This window comes from Schistocerca serialis, unplaced genomic scaffold, assembly GCF_023864345.2.
Source record: "Schistocerca serialis cubense isolate TAMUIC-IGC-003099 unplaced genomic scaffold, iqSchSeri2.2 HiC_scaffold_1352, whole genome shotgun sequence".
Lineage (NCBI taxonomy): Eukaryota > Metazoa > Arthropoda > Insecta > Orthoptera > Acrididae > Schistocerca > Schistocerca serialis.
Genome location: NW_026047572.1, coordinates 4,204,805 through 4,230,443, shown reverse-complemented (window position 1 = coordinate 4,230,443; position 25,639 = coordinate 4,204,805).

The following is a 25,639-nucleotide window of genomic DNA, read 5'->3' as shown; positions in this document are numbered from 1 at the left end:
AGGTAAGGCTCAAAACATTGACACTATGAAAAGTCACTCTTATTATACTTAAGTCTGCATTGTGCCTTTTGTATTTTATTCCGATGCAATTACGGTGTATCATCGCCAAAGGGAAGGTGGAAGGGATATAGTAAACCAGAAGTGAAACATCGGAATCTAAAACTGGTCTCACAGGTAGGCTCAGAAGATAGACGGTAAGAAGACTCAGTCTTCTTGTACTTAAGTCGGCATTGTGCCTTTTGCATTTAATTTCGATGCAATTTCTGTGTTTCATCGTCAAAGTGTAGGTCCAAGGTATACAGTAAACCTCAAGTAAAGCATCTGAATCCAAAACTGGTCTCACAGGAAAGGCTGATACATAGACGGTAAGAAGACACAGTCTTCTCCTACTTTAGTCTGCATTGTGCCTTTTATATTTAATTCCGATGCAATTTTTGTGGTTCATCGTCAGTGTGAAAGTCCAAGGTATACAGTAAACCTGACGTGAAGCTTCGGAATCTATAACTGGTCCCACGGGGAGGGCTCAAAACATATACAGCAAGAAAACTCAATCTTCCTGTACTTTAATCGGTATTGTGTCTTTCGTATTTAATTCTGATGCAATTTTTGTGTTTCATCGTCAAAGTGAAGTTCCAAGGGATACAGTAAACTTGAAGTGAAGCATCGGAATCTAAAACTGGTCTCACAAGGAAGGCTCAAAACATAGACGGTAAGAAGAATCAGTCTTCTAGTACATAAGCCGGCATTGTGCATTATGTACTTATTTCCGATGCAATTTCAGTGTTTCATCGTCAATGTGAAGGTCCAGGGGATACAGTAAATCTCCAGTGAAGCATCGGAATCTAATACTGGTATCACAGTAAAGGCTCAAAACATAGACGTTGAGAAGACTCAGTCTTCATGTACTTAAGTCGGCATTGTGTCTTTTGTATTTAATTCCGAAGTAATATTTGTGTTTCATCGTCAATGTGATGGTCCAAGGGATACAGTAAAACTGCAGTTGCGCATCGGAATCTAAAATTGGTGATACAGGATAATCCCAATTCACAGACACTAAGAAAAGTCAGTCTTCTTGTACTTAAGTCGGCATTGTGGCTATTGTTTTTAATTCCGATTATATTTTTGTGTTTCATCGTCAAAGTGAAGGTCCAAGGGATACAGTAAACCTGAAGTGAAGCATCGGAATCTAAAACTGGTCTCACAGGGCTGGCTCAAATCATAGACAGTATGAAGGCTCACTCTTCTTGTACGTAAGCCGGCATTGTGCCTTATGTATTTAATTCCGATGCAATTTCTGTGTGTCATCGTCAAAGTGAAGGTCCAAGGGATACAGTAAACCTGCAGTTGTGCATCGGAATCTAAAACTGCTGACACAGGAAAGGCTCAACCATAGACAGTAAGAAGACTCAGTCTTCTTGTACTCATGTCGGCATTGTGCCTTTTATATTTAATTCCGATGCAATTTCAGTGTTTCATCGTCAATGTGAAGGTCCAAGGGATACAGTACACCTGACGTGAAGCATTGGAATTTAAAACTTTTCTCAGAGTGAAGGCTCAAAACACAGACAGCAAGAAATCTCACAACTTCTTCTACTTAAGTCAGCATTGTGACTTTTGTATTTAATTCCGATGCAATTTCTGTGTTTCATCGTCAATGTGAATGTCCGGGTGATGCAGTTGAGCATCGGAATCTCAAACTGGTTACACAGGAAAGGCTCAAAGCATAGACACCGAGAAAAGTCAGTCCTCTTGAACTTAAGTCGGCATTGTGCCTTTTGTATATAATTCCGATGAATTTTTTGTGTTTCATCGTCAAAGGGAAAGTCCAAGTGAAACAATAAACCTGAACTGACGCGTGAGAATCTAAAACTGGTCATACAGGGATGGCTCAAATCATAGACAGTAAGAAGGCTCACGCTTCTTGTACTTAAGCCGCCATTGTGCCTTATGTATTTAATTCCCATGCAATTTCTGTGATTCATCGTCAATGTGAAGGTCCAAGGGATAGAGTAAACCTGCAGTTGTGCAACGTAATCGAAACTGGTGACACAGGACAGGCTCGAAATGTAGGCACTAAGAAAAGGCAGTCTTCCTGTACTTAAGTCGGCATTGTGACTTTTGTATTTAATTCCGATGCAATTTCTGTGTTTCATCGTCGATGTGAAGGTCCAAGGGATACAGTAAACATGAGGTGAAGCATCGGAATCTAAAACTGGTCTCTCAGGATAGGCTCATATCATTGACGGTAAGAAGACTCAGTCTTCTTATACTTTTGTTTCATTGTGCCTTTTGTATTTAATTCCGAAGCAATTTCTGTGTTTCATCGTCAAAGTGAAGGTCCAAGGGGTACTGTAAACATGAAGTGAAGCATTGGAATCTAAATCTGGTCTTACAGGAAAGGCTCAAAACAAAGACGGTAAGAAGATTCAGACCTCTTGTACTTAAGTCGGCATTGTGCCTTTTGTACTTAATTCCTATGCTATTTCTGAGTTTAATCGTCAATATGAAGGTCCAAGGGATACAGTAAACCTGACGTGAAGCATCGAAATCTAAAACTGGCCTCACAGGGAAGGCTCAAAGCATAGACAGCAAGAAAACCCTGTCTTCATCTACTTAAGCCGTCATTGTGCCCATTGTATTTAATTCCATTGCGATTTCTGCGTTTCATCGTCAATGTGAAAGTGCGAGTGACGCAGTAAATCTGCAGTTGACCATCGGAATCTAAAACTGTTCTCACAGGAAAGGCTCAAAACATAGACAGTAGGAATACTCAGTCTTATTGTACTTAATTCGGCATTGTGCCTTTTGTTTTTAATTCCGATGCAATATCTGTGTTTCATAGTCAATGCGAAGGTCGAAGGGACACAGTAAATCTCTAGTTGTGCATCGGAATCTAAAAATGGAGACAGAGGAAAAACTCGAAACATAGACACTAAGAAAAGTCAGTCTTTTTGTACATAAGTCGGCATTGTGACTTTGGTATTTAATTCCGATGCAATTTCTGCGTATCATCGTCAATGTGAAGGTCCAAGGGATACAGTGAACATGAAGTGAAGCATCGGAATCTAAAACTGGTCTCTCAGGAAAGGCTCATAACATAGACGGTAAGAAGACTCAGTCTTCTTATACTTTTGTTGGCATTGTGCCTTTTGTATTTAATTCCGAAGCAATTTCTATGTTTCATCGTCAAAGTGAAGGTCCAAGGGATACAGTAAACATGAAGTGAAACATTGGAATCTAAAACTGGTCCCACAGGAAAGTCTCAAAACATACACGGTAAGAAGACACAGTCTACTTGTACTTATGTCGGCATTGTGCCTTTTGAATTTAATTCCGATGCAATTTCTGTGTTTCATCGTCAATGTGAAGGTCCCAGGGATACAGAAAACCAGCAGTTGTGCATCGGAATCTAAAACTGGTGACGCAGGACAGGCTCGAAACATAGACACTGAAAAATGTTAGTCTTCTTGAACTTAAACCGGCATTGTGACTTTTGTTTTTAATTCCGATGCAATTATTGTGTGTCATCGTGAAAGTGAAGGTCTAAGGGTTACAGAAAACTTGAAGTGAAGCATCGATATCTAAAACTGCTCCCACAGGAAAGGCTCAAAACATTGACGGTAAGAAGACTCAGACCTCTTGTACTGTAGTCGGCATTGTGCCTATTGTTTTTAATTCCGATACAATTTCTGTGTTTCATCGTCAATGTGAAGGTCCAAGGGTTGCAGTAAACATGAAGTGAAGCATTGGAATCTAAAACTGGTCTCACAGGCAAGGCTCAAAACATACAAGATAGGAAGACACAGTCTTCTTGTACTTAAGTCGTCATTGTGCCCATTGTATATGATTCAAATGCAATTTCTGCGTTTCGTCGTCAATGTGAAGGTCCGAGTGATGCAGTAAACATGAAGTTAAGCATCGGAATCTAAAACTGGTGACACAGGAAACGCTCAAACATAGACATTAAGAATCTCAGCCTTTTGTGCTTAAGTCGGTATTGTGCTTTTTTTATTTAATTCGGATGCAATATATGTGTTTCATAGTCAGTGTGAACGTCCAAGGAATACAGTAAACCTGACGTAAAGCATCTGAATCTAAAACTCGTCTCACACGGAAGACTCAAAACTTTGACAGCAAGAAATCTCACTCTTCCTTTCCTTAGGTCGCCATTTTGCCTTTTGTATTTAATTCCGATGCAATTTTTGTGTTTCATCGTCAAAGGGAAGATGCAAGGGATACAGTAAACCTGAAGTGAAACTTCTAAATCTAAAACTGGTTTCACAGGAAAGGCTCAAAACATAGACGGTAAGAAGACTCAGACTTCTTGTACTTATGTCGGCATTGTGCCTTTTGTATTTAATTCCTATGCTATCTCTGTGTTTCATCGTCAATGTGATGGTCCAAGGGATACAGTACACCAGACGTGAAGCATCGGAATCTAAAACTGGTCTCATAGGGAAGACTCAAAGCATATACAGCAAGAAAACTCAGTCTTCATCTACATAAGTCGTCATTGTGCCCCTTGTATATAATTCCAATGAAATTTCTGTGTTTCATCGTCAATGTGAAGGTCCGGGTGATGCATTAATCTGCAGTTGAGCATCGGAATCTCAAACTGGTTACACAGGAAAGGCTCAAAGCATAGACACCGAGAAAAGTCTGTCCTCTTGAACTTAAGTCGGCATTGTGCCTTTTGTATTTAATTCCGATGCAATATCTGTGTTTCATAGTCAAAGTGAAGGTCCAAGGGATACAGTCAACCTGAAGTGAAGCATTGGAATCTAAAACTGGTGTCACAGGAAAGACTCAAAACATAGACACTAAGAAAAGCCAGTCGTCCTGTACTTAAGACTGCATTGTGCCTATTGTTTTTAATTCCGAAACAATTTCTGTGTTTCATCTTCAATGTGAGGGCTCAAGAGGTACTTTAAACCTCCAGTCGTGCATCGGATCTAAAACTAGTGACACAGGAAAGGCTCAAACACAGACACAAAGAAAAATCAATCTTTTTGTACTTAAGGCGGCCTTGTGCCTTTTGTGTATCATTCCGATGAAATTTTTGTGTTTCCTCGTAGAAGGGGAAGTCCAAGTGATACAGTAAACCTGAACTCACGCATCGGAATCTAAAACTGGTCTTACAGGGATGGCTCAAATCATAGACAGTAAGAACGCTCACTCTACTTCTACTTAAGCCGGCATTGTGACTTTTGTTTTTAATTCCGATGCAATTTTTGTGTTTCATCGTCAAAGTGAAGGTCCAAGGGATACAGTAAACCTGAAGTGAAGCATCCAAATCTAAAACTGGTCTCACAGGAAAGGCTCAAAACAAAGGCGGTAAGAAGATTCAGACCTCTTGTACTTATGTCGGCATTGTGCCTTTTGTACTTAATTCCTATGCTATTTCTGTGTTTCATCGTCAATGTGAAGGTCCAAGGGATACAGTAAACCTGAAGTGAAGCATCGGAATGTAGAGCTGGTAACGCAGGAAAGGCTCAAAACATAGACTGTAAGAAGACGCAGTCTTCTTGAACTTAAGTCGGCATTGTGCCTTTTGTATTTAATTCCGATGCAATATCTGTGTTTCATCGTCAATCTGAAGGTCCAAGGGATACAGTAAACATGAGGTAAAGCATCGCAATCTAAAACTGGTCTCACAGGAAAGGCTCAAAACATACACGGTAAGAAGACACAGTCTTCTTGTACATAGTCGGCATTGTGCCTTTTGTATTTATTTCCGATGCAGTTTCTGTGTTTCATCGTCAATGTGAAGGCGCAAGGGATACATTAAAGCTACAGTTGTGAATCGGAATCTAAAACTGGTGACACATGAGAGGCTCGAAACATAGACACTAAGAAAAGTCAGTCTTCTTGTACTTAAGGCGGCCTTGACCGTTTTGTATTTAATTTGGGTGCTATTTTTTTGTTTCATCGTCGAAGTGTATGTCCAAGGGATACAGTAAACCTGACGTGAAGCATCGTATTCTAAAACTGGTCTCACAGGAAAGGCTCACATCATTGTCTTTTGAATTTAATTCCGATATTATTACTGTGTTTCATTGTCAATGTCAAGATCCAAGGGATACAGTAACCCTGCAGTTGTGCATCGGAATCGAAAACAGGTGACACAGGTAAGGCTCAAAACATAGACAGTAAGAAGACTCAGTCTTCTTGTACTTAAGTCGGCACTGTGCCTTTTGTAAGTAATTCCGATGCAATTTCTGCATATCATCGTCAATGTGAAGGTCCAAGGGATACAGTAATACTGCAGTTGTGCATCGGAATATAAAACTGGTGATACAGGATAGGTTCAAAATATAGACACTAAGAAAAGCCAGTTTACTTGTAGTTAAGTCGGCATTTTGAATTTTGTTTTTAATTCTGATGCATTTTTAGTGTTTTATCGTCAACGTGAATGTCCGAGGGATACAGTACACCTGAAGTGAGGCATCGAAATCTAAAACTGGCCTCACAGGGAAGGCTCAAAACATAGTCGGTAAGAAGACGCAGTCATCTTGAACTTAAGTCGGCATTGTGCCTTTTGTATTTAATTCCGATGCAATTTCTGTGTTTCATCGTCAATGTGAAGGTCCAAGGGATACAGTAAACCTGACGTGAAGCATCGTAATCTAAAACTGGTCTCACAGGGACGGCTCAAAGAATAGACAGCAAGATAACTCAGTCTTCTTCTACTTAAGTCGTCATTGTGTCCTTTGTATATAATTCCAATGCAATTTCTGTGTTTCATCGTGAATGTGAAGGTCCGGGTGATGCAGTAAATCTGCAGTTAAGTATCGGAATCTCAAACAGGAGACACAGGAAAGGCCCAAAGCATAGACACCGAGAAAAGACAGTCAACATGTACTTAAGTCGACATTGTGCCTTTTGTATTTAATTCCGATGCAATTTTTGTGCTTCATCGTCTAAGTGATGGTCCAAGTGATGCAGTAAACCTGCAGTTGACCATCGGAATCTAAAACGGTTCTCACAGGAAAGGCTCAAAACATTGACCGTAGGAATACACGGTCTTGTTGTACTTAAGTCGGCATTTTGCATTTTGTATTTAATTCCGATTCAATTTCTGTGATTCATCGTCAATGTGAAGGTACAAGGGGTACAGTAACCCTGCAGTTGTGCATCAGAATCTAAAACTGGTGACACAGGAAGGGCTCAAAGCATAGACAGTAAGAAGACTCAGTCTTCTTGTACTTAAGTCGGCACTGTGCCTTTTGTATGTAATTCCGATGCAATTTCCGTGTATCATCGTCAATGTGAAGGTACAACGAATACAGTAAAACTGCATTTGTGCATGGGAATATAAAACTGGTGATACAGGATAGGCTCAAAACATAGACACCAAGAAAATTCAGTCTTCTTGTACTTAAGTCGGCATTGTGAATTTTGTGTTTAATTCCGATGCAATTTTCGTGTTTCATCGTCAACGTGAAGATCCAACTGATACAGTAAACCTGAAGTGAAACATCGGAATCTAAAACTGGTCTCACAGGAAAGGCTCAAAACATAGAAGGTAAGAAGAATCAGTCTTCTTGTACTTAATTCGGCATTGTGCCTTTTGTATTTAATTCGGATGCTATTTCTGTGTTACACAGTCAAAGTGAAGGTCCTAGGGATGCAGTCAACCTGAAGTGAAGCATTGGAATCTAAATCTGGTCTCATAGGAAAGGCTCAAAACATAGACACTAAGAAGAGTCAGTCGTCTTGTACCTAAGTCTGCATTGTGCCTTTTGTATTTAATTCCGATGCAATTACTGTGTTTCATCGTCAAAACGAGGGTCCAAAGGATACAGGAAACCTGCAGTTGTGCATCGGAATCTAAAATTGGTGACACAGGAAAGGCTCAAACACAGACACAAAGGAAAGTCAGTCTTCTTGTACTTAAGGTGCCCTTGTGCCTTTTGTATTCAATTCCGATGAAATTTTTGTGCTTCATCCTCAAAGTGAAGGTCCAAATGGTACAGTAAACATGAAGTGACCCATCGGAATCTAATACGGGTCTCTCTCAGGGATGGCTCAAATTATAGACAGTAACAAGGCTGAGACTTCTGTACTTAAGCCGGCATTGTGCCATATGTATTTCATTCCCATGCAATTTCTGTGTTTCATCGTCAAAGTGAACGTCCAAGGGATACAGTAAACCTGCAATTGTGCATCGGAATCTAAAACTGATGACACAGGATTGGCTTGAAATATAGACACTAAGAAAAGGCAGTCTTCTTGTACTTAACTCGGCATTGCGCCTTTTGTATTTAGTTCCGATGCGATTTCTGTGCCTCATCGTCATCGTGAAGGAACAAGGGGTACTGTAGACATGACCTGAAGCATTGGAATCTAAAACTGTTCTCACAGGAAAGGCTCAAAACATAGACCGTAAGAAGACTCAGGCATCTTGTACTTAAGTCGGCATTGTGCCTTTTGTATTTAAATCCGATGAAATTTCGTGTTTAATCGTCAATGTGAAGGTACAAGAGATACAGTAAACATGATGTGAGTCATCGGAATCTAAAACTGGTCTCTCAGGAAAGACTCAAAACACATACGGTAAGAAGACTCAGCCTTCTTCTACTTCAGTCGGGATTGTCAATCTTATATTTAATTCCGATGCAATTTCTGTGTTTCATCATCAAGGTGATGGTCCAAGGTATACAGTAAACCTCAAGTGAAGCATCGGAATCTAAAACTGGTCTCACAGCAAATGCACAAACATAGACACTAAGAAAAGTCAGTCTTCTTGTACTCAAGTCGGCATTGTGCACTTTGTATTTAATTCCGATGTAATTTTTGTGCTTCATCGTCAACGTGAAGGTCCAAGGGATACAGTAAACCTAAAGTAAAGCATCGGAATCTAAGACAGGTGACACGGGAAACGCTCAGATTACAGACAATAAGAAGACTCAGTCTTCTTGTACGTAAGCCGGTTTGTGCCTTTTGTATTTAATTCGGATGCAGTTTTTGTGTTTCATCGTCAAAGTGAAGGTCCAAGGGATACAGTAAACCAGCAGTTGTTCATCGGATTCTAAAACTGGTGGACGGGAAAGGCTCAAAACATAGATACTAAGAAAAATCAGTCTTCTTGTACTTAAGGCGGCCTTGTGCCTTTTGTATTTAATTCGGGTGCTATTTTTGTGTTTCATCATCCAAGCGAATGTCCAACGGATACAATAAACCTGAAGTGAGGAATCGGAATCTAAAACTGGTATCACAGAGATGGCCCAAAGCATAGACAGTAAGAAGACTCAGTCTTCCTGTACATAAGTCGGCACTATGCCTTTTGTATGTAGTTCCGATGCAATTTCTGTGTATTATCGTCAATTTGAAGGTTTAAGGGAAACAATAAAACTGCAGTTGTGCATCGGAATCTTAAACAGGTGATACAGGGTAGGCTCAAAACATAGACACTAAGAAAATTCAGTGTAACTGTACTCAAGTCGGCATTGTGCATTTTGTATTTAATTCGGATGCAAATTTTGTGTTTTATCGTCAGATTGAGGCCGAAGGTATACAGTAAATCTAACGTGAAGCATCGGAATCTAAACTGGTCTCACAGGGAAGAATCAAAACATATACAGCAAGGAAACTCAATCTTCTTCTACCTAAGTCGGCATTGTGCCTTTTGTATTTAATTCAAATGCAATTTTTGTGTTTCATCGTCAAAGTGAAAGTCCAAGGGATACAGTAAACCTGAAGTGAAGCATCGGAATCTAAAACTGTTCTCACAGGAAAGACTCAAAACAAATCCAGCATGAAAACTCAGTCTCCTTCTACTTAAGTCGGCATTGTGCCTTTTGTATTTAATTCCGTTGCAATTTTTGTGTTTCTTCGTCAAAGTAAACGTCAAAGGGATACAGTAAACCTGAAGTGAATCATCGAAATCTAAATCTGGTCTCGCAGGAAAGGCTCAAAACATAGTCGGTAAGAAGACCCAGCCTTCTAGTAATTAAGTCGGCATTGTGCCTTATGTATATAATTCCGATGCAATTTCAGTGTTTCATAGCTAATGTGAAGGTCCAAGGAATAGAGTAAACATCAGGTGTAGCATCGGAATCTAGAACTGGTCCCACAGGAGAAGCTCAAACATAGACAGTGAGAAGACTCTGCCTTCTTGTAATTAAGTTGGCATTGAGCCTTTAGTATTCAGTTCCGATGCAATTTCTGTGTTTCATCGTCAAAGTGAAGGTCCAATGGATACAGTAAGCCTGAAGTGAAGCATCGGAATCTAAAACTCGTCTCACAGGAAGGGCTCAAAACATAAATAGTAATAAGACTCAGTCTTCTTGTACTTAATTCGGCACTGTGTCTTTTGTATTTAATTTCGATGCAATTTCTGTGTTTCATGGTCAATGTGAAGGTCCAAGGAATACAGTAAACCTGAAGTGAAGCATTGGGTCCAAAAACAGGTGACACAGGACAGGCTCGAAACATAGACACTAAGGAAAGTCAGTCGTCTTGTACTTAAGTCGGCATTGTGCCTTTTGAATTTAATTCCGATGCAATTACTGTGATTCTACGCCAAAGTGTGGGTCCAAGAGATACAGTAAACCTGCAGTCGTACATCGGAATCTAAAACTGGTTACACAGGAAAGGATCAAACAGAGACACAAAGAAAAGTCAGTCTTCTTGTACTAAAGTCGGCATTGTGCCTTTTGTGTTTAATTCCGATGCAATTTCTGTGTTTCATCGTCAATGTGGAGGCCCAAGGGATACAGTAAACCTGCAGTTGTGCATCGGAATCTAAAACTGGTGACACAGGACAGGCTCGAAACATAGACACTAAGAAAAGTCAGTCTTCTTGTACTTCAGTCGGCATTGTGCCTTTTGAATTTAATTCCGATGTAATTACTGTGATTCTACGTCAATGTGTAGGTCCTAGGGACACAGTAAACCTGCAGTTACGCATTGGTATCTAAAACGTTTGGCACAGGAAACGCTCAAGCATAGACAGAGGGAAGTCTCAGTCTTCTTGTACTTAATTCGGCACTGTCCCTTTTGTGTTTAATTCCGATGCAATATCTCTGTTTCATCGTCAATGTGTAGGTCCAAGGAATACTGTAAAACTGCAGTTGTGCATCGGAATGTAAAAGTGGTCTCACAGGAATGGCTCAAAACATAGACGGTAAGAAGACTCAGTCTACTTGTACTTAAGTCGGCATTGTGCCTTTTGTATTTAATTCTGATGCAATTTCAGAATTTCATCTTCAATGTGAAGGTCCAAGGGATACAGTAAACCTGACGTGAAACATCGGAATCTAAAACTAATCTCACAGGGAAGGCTCAAAACATAGACACTTAGGACAGTCAGTCTTCTTGTACTTAAGTCGGCTTTGTGCCTTTTGCATTTAATTCCGATGCAATTTCTGTGTTTCATCGACAACGTGAAGGTACAAGGGATACAGTAAGCCTGCAGTTGTGCATCGGAATCTGAAACAGGTGACACAGGAAAGAGTCAGATCATAGAAACTATGAAATGTCAGTCTTCCTGTACTTAATCGGCATTGTGCCCTCTGTATTTAATTCGGATGCAATTTTTGTGTTTCTTCGTCAGTGTGGAGGTCCAAGGTGTATAGTAAACCTGCCGTGAAGCATTTGAATCTAAAACAGGTCTCACAGGAAATGCTAAAGACATAGACGGTAAGAAGACTCAGTCTTCTAGTACTTAAGTCGGCATTGTGGCTTATGTATTTAATTCCGGTGCTAATTCAGTGTTTCATCGTCAATGTGAAGGTCCAAGGGATACAGTAAACCTCAATGGAAGCATCGGAATCAAAAACCGGTTTCACAGGGACGGCTCACAACATTGACACTAAGAAAAGACAGTCTACTTGTACTAAGTCGGCATTGTGCCTTTTGAATTTAATTCCGATGCTATTACTGTGTTTCATCGTCAATGTGAAGGTCCAAGAGATACAGTAAACTAGCAGTTGTGCATCGGATTCTAAAACTGGTGGCACAGGAAAGACTCAAAACATAGACACTAAGAAAAGTCAGTCTTCTTGTACTTAAGGCGGCCTTGTGCCTTTTGTATTTAATTCGGATGCTATTTTTATGATTCGTCGTCAAAGTGAATGTCCCAGGGATACAGTAAACCTGATGTGAAGAATCGGAATCTATAACTGGTCTCACAGGGAAGGTCCAAAGCACAGACAGTAAGGATACTCAGTCTTCTTGTACTAAAGTCGGCATTGTGCCTTTTGTGTTTAATCCCGATGCAATTTCTGTGTTTCTTCGTCAATGTGAATGCCCAAGGGGTACAGTATACATACAGTTGTGCATCGGAATCTAAAACTGGTCTTACAGCAAAGGCACAAAACGTAGACCCTAAGAAATGTCAGTCGTCTTGTACTTAATCCGGTATTGTGCGTTTTGTATTTAATTCTGATGCATTTTCTGTGTTTCATCGTCATTGTGAAGGTCCAAGGGATACAGTAAACCTCAATTGAAGCATCGGAATCTGAAACTGGTCTCAGAGGGATAGCTCAAATCATAGACAGTAAGAAGGCTCACACTTCTTGTACTTAAGCCGGCATAGTGCCTTATGGATTTAATTTCGATGCAATTTCTGTGTTTCATCGTCAATGCGAAGTTCCAATGGATGCAGTAAACATGAAGTGAAGCATCGTAAACTAAAACTGGTCTCTTAGGAACGGCTCAAAACATAGACGGTAAGAAGACTCAGTCTTCTTGTACTTAAGTCGGCGTTGTGCCTTTTGTATTTAATTCCGATGCAATTTCTGTGTTTCATCTTCAAAGAGAAGGTACAAGGGATACAGTAAACATAAAGTGAAGCATTGGAATATAAAACTGGTCTCACAGGAAAGGCTCAAAACACAGATGGTAAGAAGACACAGTCTTCTTGTACTTAACCCGGCATTGTGAATTTTATATTTAATTCCGATGCAATGTCTGTGTTTCATCTTCAAAGTGAAGATCCAAGGTATACAGTAAGCCTCAAGTGAAGCATCGGAATCTAAAACTGGTCTCACAGGAAAAGCACAAATCATAGACAATAAGAAAAGTCAGTCTTCTTCTACTCAAGTCAGCATTGTGCCTTTTGTATTTAATTTCGACGCAATTTCTGTGTTTCATCGTCTTTGTGAAGGTCCAAGGGACACAGTAGTTCCTCAGTTGTGCATCGGAATCTAGAGCTGGTGACACAGGAAAGACTCAAAACATAGACACTAAGAAGAGTCAGTCTTCTTGTACTTAAATCGGCCTTGTGCATTACGTATTTAATTCGGATGCAATTTTTGTGTTTCATCGTTAAAGGAACGTCCAAGGGATACAGTAATCCTGAAGTGAAGAATCGGATTCTAAAACTGGTCTCACAGGAAAGGCGCAAAACATAGGCCGTAAGAAGATTCAGTCATCTTGCGCTGAAATCGGCATTATGCCTTTTGTATTTAATTCCGGTGCAATTTCTGTGTTGCATCGCCAATGTGAAGGTCCAAGGGATACGGTATAGCTGCAGTTGTACATCGGAATCTAAAGCTGGTGACACAGGAAAGGCTCAAACATAGACACAAAGAAAAGTCAGCCTTCTCGTACTTAAGTCGGCATTGTGCCTTTTGTGTTTGATTCCGATGCAATGTTTGTGTTTCATCGTCAAAGTGAAGGTTCAACGGATACAGTAAACTGGAAGTGACGCATCGGAATCCAAAACTGGTGACACAGGAAAGGCTCAAAACATAGACGCAAAGAAAAGGCAGTCTTCTTGTACTTAAATCGGGATTGCGCCTTTTGTATTTAATTCTGATTCAATTTTTGTATTTCATCGCCAATGTGAATGTCCAAGGGATACAGTAAACCTAACCTAAAGCATTGGAGTCCAAAACTGGTCTCACAGGGATTGCTCAAAACATAGACAGAAAGAATACTCATACTTCTTCTACCTAAGTCGGCTATGTTCCCTCTGTATTTAATTCCGATGCAATTTTTGTGTTCCTTCGTCAAAGTGAAGGTCTAAGGGATACAGTAAACCTGAAGTGAAGCATCGGAATCTAAAACTGGTGACACAGGATAGGCTCGAAACACAGACACTAAGAAATGTCAGTGTTCATGTACTTAAGTTGGCATTGTGCCTCTTATCTTTCATTCCGATGCAATTTCTGTGTTTCACCGTCAATGTAAAGGTCCATGGGAGACAGTAAACCTGCAGTTGTTAATCGGAATGTAAAACTGGTGACACAGGAAATTCCCAAAACGTAGAGAGTAAGAAGACTCAGTCTCCCTGTACTTGAGTCTGCATTGTTCCTTTGGAACTTAATTCCGATGCAATTACTGTGTTCCATTATCAAAGTGAAGGTGCAAGGGATACAGTAAACCAACAGTCGTGCATCGGAATCTAAAACTGGTGACACAGAAAAGGTTCAAAACATAGACACTAAGAAATGTGAGTCTTCTTGTACTCAAGTCGTCATTGTGCCTTTTGTATTCAGTCCCGATGCAATGTTTGTGCTTCATCGTAAAAGTGAATGTCGAAGGGATACAGAAAACATGAAGTGAAGCATTGGAATCTAAAACTGGTTACACAGGAAAGGCTCAAACATAGACACTAAGAAAAGTCAGTCTTCTTGTACTTAAGTCGGCATTGTGCCTTTTGTATTTGATTCCGATGCAATGTTTGTGTTTCATCGTCAAAGTGAAGCCCAAGAGAACAGTAAACCTGAAGTGAAGTATCGGAATCTAATAATGGTCTCTCAGGATGGGCTCAAAACATAGACGGTAAGAAGAATCTGTCTTCTATTTCTTACGTCGGCATTGTGCATTTTGTATTTAATTCCGATGCAATTTTTTGTGTTTTATCGTCAAAGTGGATGTCCAAGGGATACAGTAAACCTGAAGTGAAGCATCGGAATCCAAAACTGGTCTCACAGGAGAGGCCCAAAACATAGCCGGTAAGAAGACTCAGTCATCTAGCACTTAATTCGGCATTGTGCCTTTTTATTTAATTCCCATGCAATTACTGTGTGTCTTCGTCAATGTTAAAGTCCAAGGGATACAGTAAAACCGCAGTTGTGCATGGGAATCTAAAACTGCTGACACAGGAAAGGCTCAAATCATATTCACTAAGAAAAGTAAGTCCTCTTGTACATGAGTCGGCATTGTGCCTTTTGTATTTCATTCCGAAGCAATAATTGTGTTTCATCGTCTAAGTGAATGTCCAAGGGATTCAGAAAACCTTAAGAGACGCATTGGAATCTAAAACTGGTGACACAGGAAAGGCTCAAAACATAGACCCAAAGAACAGGCAGTCTTCTTGTACTTAAGTCGGCATTGTGCCTTTTGTATCTAATTCCGGTGCAATTTTTGTATTTCATCGCCAATGTGAAGGTCCAAGGGATACAGTAAACCTAACCTGAAGCATCGGAATCTAAAACTGGTGACAAAGGAAGGGCTCAAAACATAGACAGTAAGAAGACTCAGTCTTCTTGTACTTAAGTCGGCATTGTGCCTTTTGTATTTAATTCCGATGCTATTTCTGTGTTTCATCGTCAATGTGACGGTCCAAGTGATACCGTAAACCTGACGTGAATCTTCGGAATCTAAAACTGGTCTCACAGGGAAGGCTCAAAACATAGACAGTAAGAAGACTCATTCTTCTTGTACTTAAGTCGGCATTTGCCTTTTGTACTTAATTCCGATGCAATTTTTGTGTTTCATTGTCTTAGTGAAGGTCCGAAGTACACAGTAAACCCGAAGTGAAGCATCGGAATCTAAAACTGGTCTCACAGGAAAGGCTCAGAACATAGACAGGAAGAAGACTCAATCTTCTTGTACTTAAGTCGTCATTGTGCGTTGTGAATTTAATTCCGATGCAATTTCTGTGTTTCATTGTCAAAGTTAAGGTCCAAGGGATACAGTAAACCTGAAGTTAAGCATCGGAATCTAAAACTTGTCTCTCAGGAAAGACTCAAAACATAGACGGTAAGAAGACTTAGTCTTCTTGTACTTAAGTCGGCATTGTTCCTTTTGTATTTAATTCCGATCCAAATTTTGTGTATCATCGTCAAAGTGAATGTCCAAGGGATACAGTAAACCTGAAGTGAAGCATCGGAATATAAAACTGGTGACACAGGAATGGCTCAAATCATAGACACTAAGAAAAGTCAGTCCTCTTGTACTTAAGTCGGCATTGTGCCTTTTGTACTTAATTCCTATGCTATTTCTGAGTTTAATCGTCAATATGAAGGTCCAAGGGATACAGTAAACCTGACGTGAAGCATCGAAATCTAAAACTGGTCTCACAGGGAAGGCTCAAAGCATAGACAGCAAGAAAACCCTGTCTTCATCTACTTAAGCCGTCATTGTGCCCATTGTATTTAATTCCATTGCGATTTCTGCGTTTCATCGTCAATGTGAAGGTGCGAGTGACGCAGTAAATCTGCAGTTGACCATCGGAATCTAAAACTGTTCTCACAGGAAAGGCTCAAAACATAGACAGTAGGAATACTCAGTCTTATTGTACTTAATTCGGCATTGTGCCTTTTGTTTTTAATTCCGATGCAATATCTGTGTTTCATAGTCAATGCGAAGGTCGAAGGGACACAGTAAATCTCTAGTTGTGCATCGGAATCTAAAAATGGAGACAGAGGAAAAACTCGAAACATAGACACTAAGAAAAGTCAGTCTTCTTGTACTTAAGTCGGCATTATGCCTTTTGTATTTAATTCCGATGCAACTTTTGTATTTCATCGTCAAAGTGAAGGCCAAGAGAACAGTAAACCTGAAGTGAAGCATCGGAATCTAATACTGGTCTCACAGGAAAGGCTCAAATCGTAGACGGTAAGAAGTCTCAGTCTTTTAGTTCTTAAGTCGGCATTGTGAATTTTGTATTTAATTCCGATGCAATTTCTGTGTTTCATCGTCACTGTGAAGGTCCAAGGGATACAGTAAACCTGAAGTGAGGCATCGGAATTAAAATTTGGTCTCACACGAAAGACTCAAACATAGACACTAAGAAAAGTCAGTCTTCTTGTACTTAAGTCGGCATTGTGTCTTTTTATTTAATTCCCGTGTAATTACTGTGTTTCTTCGTCAATGAGAAGGTCCAAGGGATACAGCAAACCTGACGTGAATCATCGGAATCTAAAACTGGTCTCACAGGGAAGGCTCAAAACATAGACAGTAAGAAGACTCATTCTTCTTGTACTTAAGTCGGCATTTCTCTTTTGTACTTAATTCCGATGCAATTATTTGTATTTCATTGTCAAAGTGAAGGTGCGAAGTATACAGTAAACCCGAAGTGAAGCATCGGAATCTAAAACTGGTCTCACAGGAAAGGCTCAAAACATAGACATTAAGAAGACTCAGTCTTCTTGTACTTAAGTCGGCATTGTGCCTTGTGAATTTAATTCCGATGCAATTTCTGTGTTTCATCATCAAAGTTAAGGACCAAGGGATACAGTAAACCTGAAGTTAATCATCGGAATCCAAAACTGGTCTCACAGGTGTAATGTCTCTTGAAACGGTCTCTCAACGATATTTTCTGAAATTTTATAAATTATGTAACTCAGTACAGATCTCGAAATATCTTTTCTTATCTGACCGATTAGCAATGCAAAGTAGTTTGAAGCCCAATTATTCCTTGAAGCGTCCATTTACTCCGTGGAATAGCTTCTCTGCTATCTATGTTTTCTCTTAGGGAAAAGGATAAAGGACTTCTTTCCGATTAGTCGTGAAAGAAGGATGTATATGTATGTATTTTTGGACTAGTCGCCATCTAGATGAGATTATGTATGAGAAGGAATTTAATACATGAACTAAACTAAAGTAAGTGTGTTCGCGTATTATTTAACTGATTATTTTTGACAGTGTCTGCTTTCTATGCTGTGTTGCACGGGATCAGTGGGGAACGTCTAATTTACACTGGACGAACCTGCCGTTTTCTATGCTCAAGATTTCCAGTTACTTCAAATAAATAGGCTAACACGGTCTTACCAGCAGATCTCCGGTCTTCCCCATGTGATCACCGAAAGTCAATAATTATTACAAATGTTTCCAGGAGATCGACTGACAATTTTTCGTCCCACCGAGACTTAGAAATGGCTTCACTGCCTTCTGGAATTTAAGTTAAGCTCAATTTAATCAGGATAGAACAGTATTGAACTGTGTGAATGTGATAAGCCTGCTTTGTGAACGAAAATTCCCTTAGCATACGCATGTTTTTACTATCCTGATCAGTGAAGCTAAATCAGTCCGGTGTGATAGAGGTTTTTTAAATTTGAGATCCCACACAAAATATATTAAATTTGGCGACCATGACAGTAAATGGACGCTCCAAGGAATAATTGGGCTTGAAACTACTTTGCATTGCTAATCGATAAGATAAGAAGAGATATTTCGAGACATGTACTGAGTTATATAATTTATAAAATTTCTGAAAATATCACGGAGAAACCGCTGCAAGAGACATTACATCGCCCCTCACAGCGAGCAAGGTTGATATGTATCCACTTTGCGAGCTAACTATTGACTTAGCTAACCTGTTAGAATTTGTGGAACATACGTTCCTATAAATTTTAAAAAGTTAGTAAGATTTTTTTTTTTTTATTACAGGAACTGAAAGAGATTTTTTATCTTCGTTTTTAGATACCTAATTGTTGCTTTAACGTGTAGTGGGGCGTACCCGCATCCCACGTACACAACCAGGGAAGATGGACTTATATAGTTGTTAATCAGGTCTACCTATTCAGGAACTGGCCTTCACACGGAAACTCCGGAATACTTGGAGGCTTAGACCCCAACTAGGTATCACAGATGATAGGAAAGACAGAATAATTTAGAAATTTGAGAGTTATCTAGAATTCAAAGGAAAGATAAAATCTGCCTCATAGCCAAAAAAAAAAAAAACTTTACACATGCAAATTTTTTTTACAATCTTCGGAAAAATTTCCTTCATCGATGTCTTGCTGAACTGCGGTGAAACTGATCGAACAGGAACATGGGACATGGCACGGAGGACAGGACAGGCGTCGCATTGACGTACCGGACAGGAGACGTAAGGGATTTGAGAGACCAGCAGGAACCTCAGGAACAGGTACTCAGTATTGTGCCAAGAAACAATCGAAATTCGTCTAAGGAATGGTCTACTATTAAAGATTCCTGGAAGAGAATGGTTAGTCGAAATTTTCCAGATTATTTTTGAACTCAAATATGGACCTGATCCATCCAATCTTCCATCTGAGGAATGGGAAAATCCATTTGTCTTATTCTTTCCACACCTAGGTGTCTTAATCGACACTGTAGTTGCACAATATCACAACTCCAGATCGGAAAACAATGTTTGAAAACATGGATAATTTCATGCATCTTCTTAAATAAGCCGAAAGGTTCTAATCCCGGTTTTAATTATTTATTTATTTAATCTGTTTTTTCGTTGGCTTTTCCAGGTGGAAGTAAATCTGAATCTTTCCTAATTTGATTTCAAGTACGAATGTGGATAGCATGTCAGAATATTAAAAACTTTATTATTTGAGACAATTTCCAAAAAAAAATTATATCTTAGTCAAACATGATTAAAATGAAATTATGCTGAAAGAGAACGTTTAAGTAAGTCTTACTGCATGATCTCTCCAGCTGAAATTAATCTTTGTTATTGACAATAAAATTTTTCTCTTTTATACTCCAAATGCCGCATTTTCTCATGAACATATATGAATGCAATATAACAATAAACAAATCCAACTGGAAAATGAAACATTATTACAAATTCAATGAAGAACTTTCTTACTAACTCTAAATTTATAAACACACACTAAGCTGGTTAATTAAATTCTCTTGAACCGAATTTAGATCGCGACAAAAAAAAAAAAAAAAAAAAAAAACAGCGAGTCTTTATATCTGTGGACAGTAGCAATCGATTCTAATTTCCTAACGTGGTTCATTTGTTCTCCTGTGAACTGTCAGTTTACAAACACTAACTTTACATGCAAGCACCGTATTCGATCATATAGTTTCAGTAAACTTATTCTCACTGGAGATTGACACTCCCTGAATGTATATTATTTCACACACACAAGCTTCTTTGGTGATCATTGTGTAGACAGTTAATCCATAAGTCTTCACAGCAATAGCTACAGTTCCACTTACTTTTCTAAATGTTCCTATACTATCACAGAAGCAATCGGTTACTGTTCATTAAACTATCACAGATGCTAGGCATGCTGTCAATTAACCTATCACAGTAGCTGAGGCATACTGTCCTTCGCACTTTATTTATTTATTTTTTTAACACCCAAATACTCTGTTCTTACCTACGTACTCTTCCGAAGTGGTCAGCAGTGCTGTATGTGTTTCGTCAGTGGCACCAGCTGTACTATTAGCAGCGTAGCATCTCGGTGGTCAGATGTCAGTGTTAGTAAAAAAACAAATGTAAAATATTTGGTGTGGTATCTCAAATTTAAAAAACCTCTCTCAAAAAGGCCTGATTTAGCTTCACTAATCAGGATAGTAAAAACATGCGTATATTCAGGGAATTTTCATTCACAATGCAGGCTTATCACATTCACACAGTTCAATACTGTTCTATCCTGATTAAATTGAGCTTAACTTAAATTCCAGAAGGCAGTGAAGCCGTTTCGAAGAGTCGGTGCGACGGAACTTGTCAGTCGATCTCCTGAAAACATTTGTAATAATTATTAACTTTCGGTGATCACATGGGGAAGACCGGAGATTTGCTGGTAAGACGGTATTAGCCTATTTATTTGAAGTAACTGGATATGTTGAGCATACAAAACGGCAGGTTCGTCCAGTGTAAATCAGACGTTCCCCACTGACCCCGTGCAACACAGCGTAGTAAGCAGACACTGTCAATAATAATCAGTTAAATAATATGCGAACACACTTACTTTAGTTTAGTTCATGTTTAAATTCCTCCTCATACAGAATCTCATCAAGATGGCGACTAGCCCAACAATACTTACATATACATCCTTCTTTCACGACTAATCGGCAAGAAGTCCTCTATTCTTTTCCCTAAGAGAAAACATTGAGAGCAGAGAAGCTATTCCATGGAGTAAATGGACGCGCCAAGGAATACTTGGGCTTGAAACTACTTTGCATTGCTAATCGGTATGATAAGAAGAGATATTTCGGGATATGTACTGAGTTATATAATTTATAAAATTTCTGAAAATATCGCGGGGAGACCGCTGCAAGAGACATTACATCGCAACACACAGAGAGCAGAGTCAATATGTATCCACTTTGCGAGCTAATTATTGGCTTAGCTAACTCGTTAGAATTTGTGGAAGATACATTCCTATAAATTTTAAGAAGTTAGTAAAGTTTTTTTTTCTTTTTTTGGCTATGAGGCAATATTTAATATATTTTTTGTGTGGGAACTAAAATTTAAAAACCTCTCTCACACCGAGACTTCGAAAGGGCTTCACTGCCTTAAGGAATTTACGTTGAGCTCAATTTAATCAGGATAGGACAGTATTGAACTGTGTGAAAGTGATAAGCCTGCCTCGTGAATGAAAATTCCCTTAACACACGCATGTTTTTACTATCCTGATCAGTGAAGCTAAATCAGACCGGTGTGAGTGAGGTTTTTAAATTTTAGATCCCACACAAAATACATTAAAAAGGAAATGCTAAAACCATAGACACTAAGAAGAGTCGGTCTTCTTGTACTTAAGTCGGCATTGTGCCTTTTGTATTTAAATCCGATGCAATTTCTGTGTTTCATCGTCAAACGGAAGGTCCAAAGGATACAGTATACCTAAAGTCAAGCATCGGTATATAATACTGGTAACACAGGAAAGGCGGAAATCATAGACTGTAAGAAGACTCAGTCTTCTTATACTTAGGTCGGTATTGTGCCATTTGTATTTACTTCCGATGCAATTTCTGTGTTTCATCGTCAATTTGAAGGTCCAAGGGATACAGTAAGCCATACGTGAAGCATCGGAATCTAAAACTGAACTCACAGGGAAGGCTCAATACATAGACTGCAAGAAGACTCAGTCTTCTTGTACTTAAATCGACATTGTGCCTTTTGTATTTAATTCCGATGCAATATCTGTGATTCATCGTGAATGTGAAGGTCTGAGGGATACAGTAAACCTGAAGTGAAGAGTCGAATTCTAAAACTGGTCTCACAGGAAAGGCTCAAATCATTGACGGTGAGAAGACTCAGTCTTCTTGTACCTAAGTCGGCATTGTGCCTTTTGTATTTAATTCCGATGCAATTACTGTGTCTCACCGCCAATGTGAAGGTCCAAAGGATACAGTAAACCAGCAGTTGTGCATCGGAATCTTAAAAATGGTGACACAGGAAAGGCTGAAGACATAGACACTAAGATAAGTCAGTCTTCTAGTACTTAACACGGCATGTTGCCTTTTGTATTTAATTCCAATTCCATTACTGTGTGTCATCGTCAAAGTGAAGGTTCAAGTGATACAGTAAACCTGAAGTGAAGCATCGGAAACTACATCTGGGCTCACAGGAAAGGCCCAAAACATAGGCACTAAGAAAAGTCAGTCTTCTTGTAATTAAGTGGCCATTGTGCCTTTTGTATTTAATTCCGATGCAATTATTGTGTTTCATCGTCACAGTGAAGGTCCAAGGGATACAGTAAACCTGAAGTGAAGCATCAGAATCTAGATGTGGTGTCACAGGAATGGCTCAAATTATAGGCGGTAAGAAGATTCAGTCTTCTTGTACTTATGTCGGAATTGTGCCTTTTGTATTTAATTCCGATGCTATTTCCGTGTTTCTTCGTCAATGTGAAGGTCCAAGGGATAGAGCAAACCTGCAGTTGCTCATCGGAATCTAAAACTGGTGACACTGGAAAGTCTCAAAACATAGACGATGAGAAAAGTCAGTCTTCTTGTATTTAAGTCGGCAATGTGCATTTTGTATTAGATTCCATTGTAAATACTGTGTTTCATTTTCAACGTGAAGGTCCGAGGGATACAGTATACCTGCAGTAGTGCATCGGAATCTAAAACTGGTGACGCAGGAGAGGCTCAAAACATAGAGAGTAAGAAGTCTCAGTCTTCGTGTACTTAAGTCCGCATTGTGACTTTTCTATTTAATTCCGATGCTTTTTCGGTGTTTCATCGTCAATGTGAAAGTCCATGGGATACTATGCACCTGCAGTTCTGCATCGGAATCTAAAACTGTTTGCACAGGAAAGCCTCAAACCTAAGACACTGAGTAAAGTCAGTCTTCTTGTACTTAAGTCGCCATTGTGCCTTTAGTAAAAAATTCCGATGGTATTACTGTGTTTCTTTTAAAATGTGAACGTCCAAGGGATACAGTATACCTGCAGTTGTGCATCGGAATGTAAAACTGGAGACACAGGAAGGGCTCAAAACATAGACAGTATGAAGGATAAGTCTTCTTGTAATTAAGTAGGCATTGTGCCTTTTGTATTTAATTCCGATGCAATATTTGTATTTCATTGTCAAAGTGAAGGTCCAAGGGATCCAGTATGCCTGAAGTGAAGCATCGGAATTTAAAACTGGTCTCACAGGAAACTCTCAAAACATAGCCGGTAAGAAGACTCAGTCTTCTTTTACATAAGTCGGCATTGTGCCTATTGTATTTAATTCCGATGGAATTTTTGTATCTCATCGTCAAAGTCAAGATCCAAGGGATACAGTAAACCTGAAGTGAAGCATCGGAATCTAAAACTGATCTAACAGGAAAGGCTCAAAACATAGGCACTAACAAAAGACAGTCTTTTTGATTTAAGTCGGCATTGTGCCTTTTGTTTTAAATTCCGATGCAATTACTGTGTTTTATCGTCAAAATGAACGTCCAAGGGATACAGTAATCCTGAAGTGAAGCATCGGGATGTAAAACTGGTCTCACAGGAAAGGCTCGAACCATAGACGGTAAGGAGACTCAGTCTTCTTGTACTTAAGTCGTCATTGTGCCTTTTGCATTTAATTCCGATGCAATTTCTGTGTTTCATCGTCAATGTGAAGGTCAAAGGAATCCAGTAAACCTGAAGTGAAGCATCGGAATCTAAAACTAGTCTCACAGGAAAGGTTCAAAACATAGACACTAAGAGAGATTAGTCTCCTTGTACTTAAGTCGGAATTGAGTCTTTTGAATTTGATTCCGATGCAGTTACTGTGTTTCATCGTCAATGTGAAGGTCTAAGGGATACGGGAAACCAAAAGTTGTGCAACGGTATCTGAAACTGCTGACACAGGAAGGGCTCAAAACATAGACACTAAGAAAAGTCAGTCTTCTTGTACTTAAGTCGGCATTGTGCCTTTTGTATTTAATTCCGATGCAATTTTTGTGTTTCATCGCAAAATTGAAGACCTAAGGAATACATTAAACCTGAAGTAAAGCATCTGTTTCTGAAACTGGTTTCACAGGATAGGGTCAAAGCATAGTCACTAAGAATAGTCAGTCTTCTTGTACTTAAGGCGGCATTGTGTATTTTGTATTTAATTATGATGCAATTTCGGTGTTTCATCGTCAATGTGAAGGTCCAAGGGATATAGTAAACCTGAAGGGAAATATCGGAATCAAAAACTGGTCACACAGGAAAGGCTCAAAACCTAGAGGGTAAGAAGACTCAGTTTTCTTGTACTTAAGTCGGCATTGCACCTTTTGTTTTTGATTCCGACGAATTTACTGTGTTGCATCGTCAATGTGACGGTCCATGGTATAGAGTAAACATGAAGTGAAGAATCGGAATGTCGGAATGTAAAACAGGTCTCACAGTGAAGGCTCAAAACATAGACAGTAAGAAAACTCAGTCTTTTTGTACTTCAGTCGGCATTGTGCCTTTTGTATTTAATTCCGACGCAATTACTGTGTTTCATCGTCAATGTGAAGGTCCAAGGGATACAGTAAACCAGCGGTTGTGCTTCGGAATCTAAAACTGGTGACACAGGAAAGGCTCAAAACATAGACACTAACGGAAGTCAGTCTTCTTGTACTTATGTCGGCATTGTGCCTTTTATATTTAATTACGGTGCAATGTTTGTGTTTCATCGTCAAGGTGAAGGTCCAAGGGATACAGTAAACGTGAAGTGAATCATCGGAATCTGTAACTGGTTTAACATGAAAGGCTCAAAACATAGACGGTAAGAAGACTCAGTCATCTTGTACTTAATTCGGCATTGTGCATTATGTATTTAATTCCGATGCAATATCTGTGTGTCATCGTCAAAGTGTAGGTTCAAGGGATACACTACACCTGAAGTGAAGCATAGGAATCTAATACTGGTCTGACAGGAAAGGCTGAAAACATAGACACTAAGAAAAGTCAGTCATCTTGTACTCAAATCGGAATAGTGCCTTTTTTATTTAATTCCGATGCAATTTCTGTGTTTCATCGTCAATGTGAACGTCCACGGGATACAGTAAATCTGCAGTTGTGCATCGGAATCTAAAACTGATGACCCAGGAAAGGCCCAAAAAATAGACACTAAGAAAAGTCAGTCTTCTTGTTTAGTCGGCATTGTGCCTTCTGTAATTACTTCCAATACAATTTTGGTGTTTCATTGTCAAAGTGAAGGTCGTAGGGATACAGTAAACCCGAAGTGAAGCATCAGAATCTAAAACTGGTGACACAGGAAAGGCTGAAAACATAGACGTTAAGAGGACTCAGTCTTCTAGTACATAAGTCGGCGATGCGACTTCTGTATTTAATTC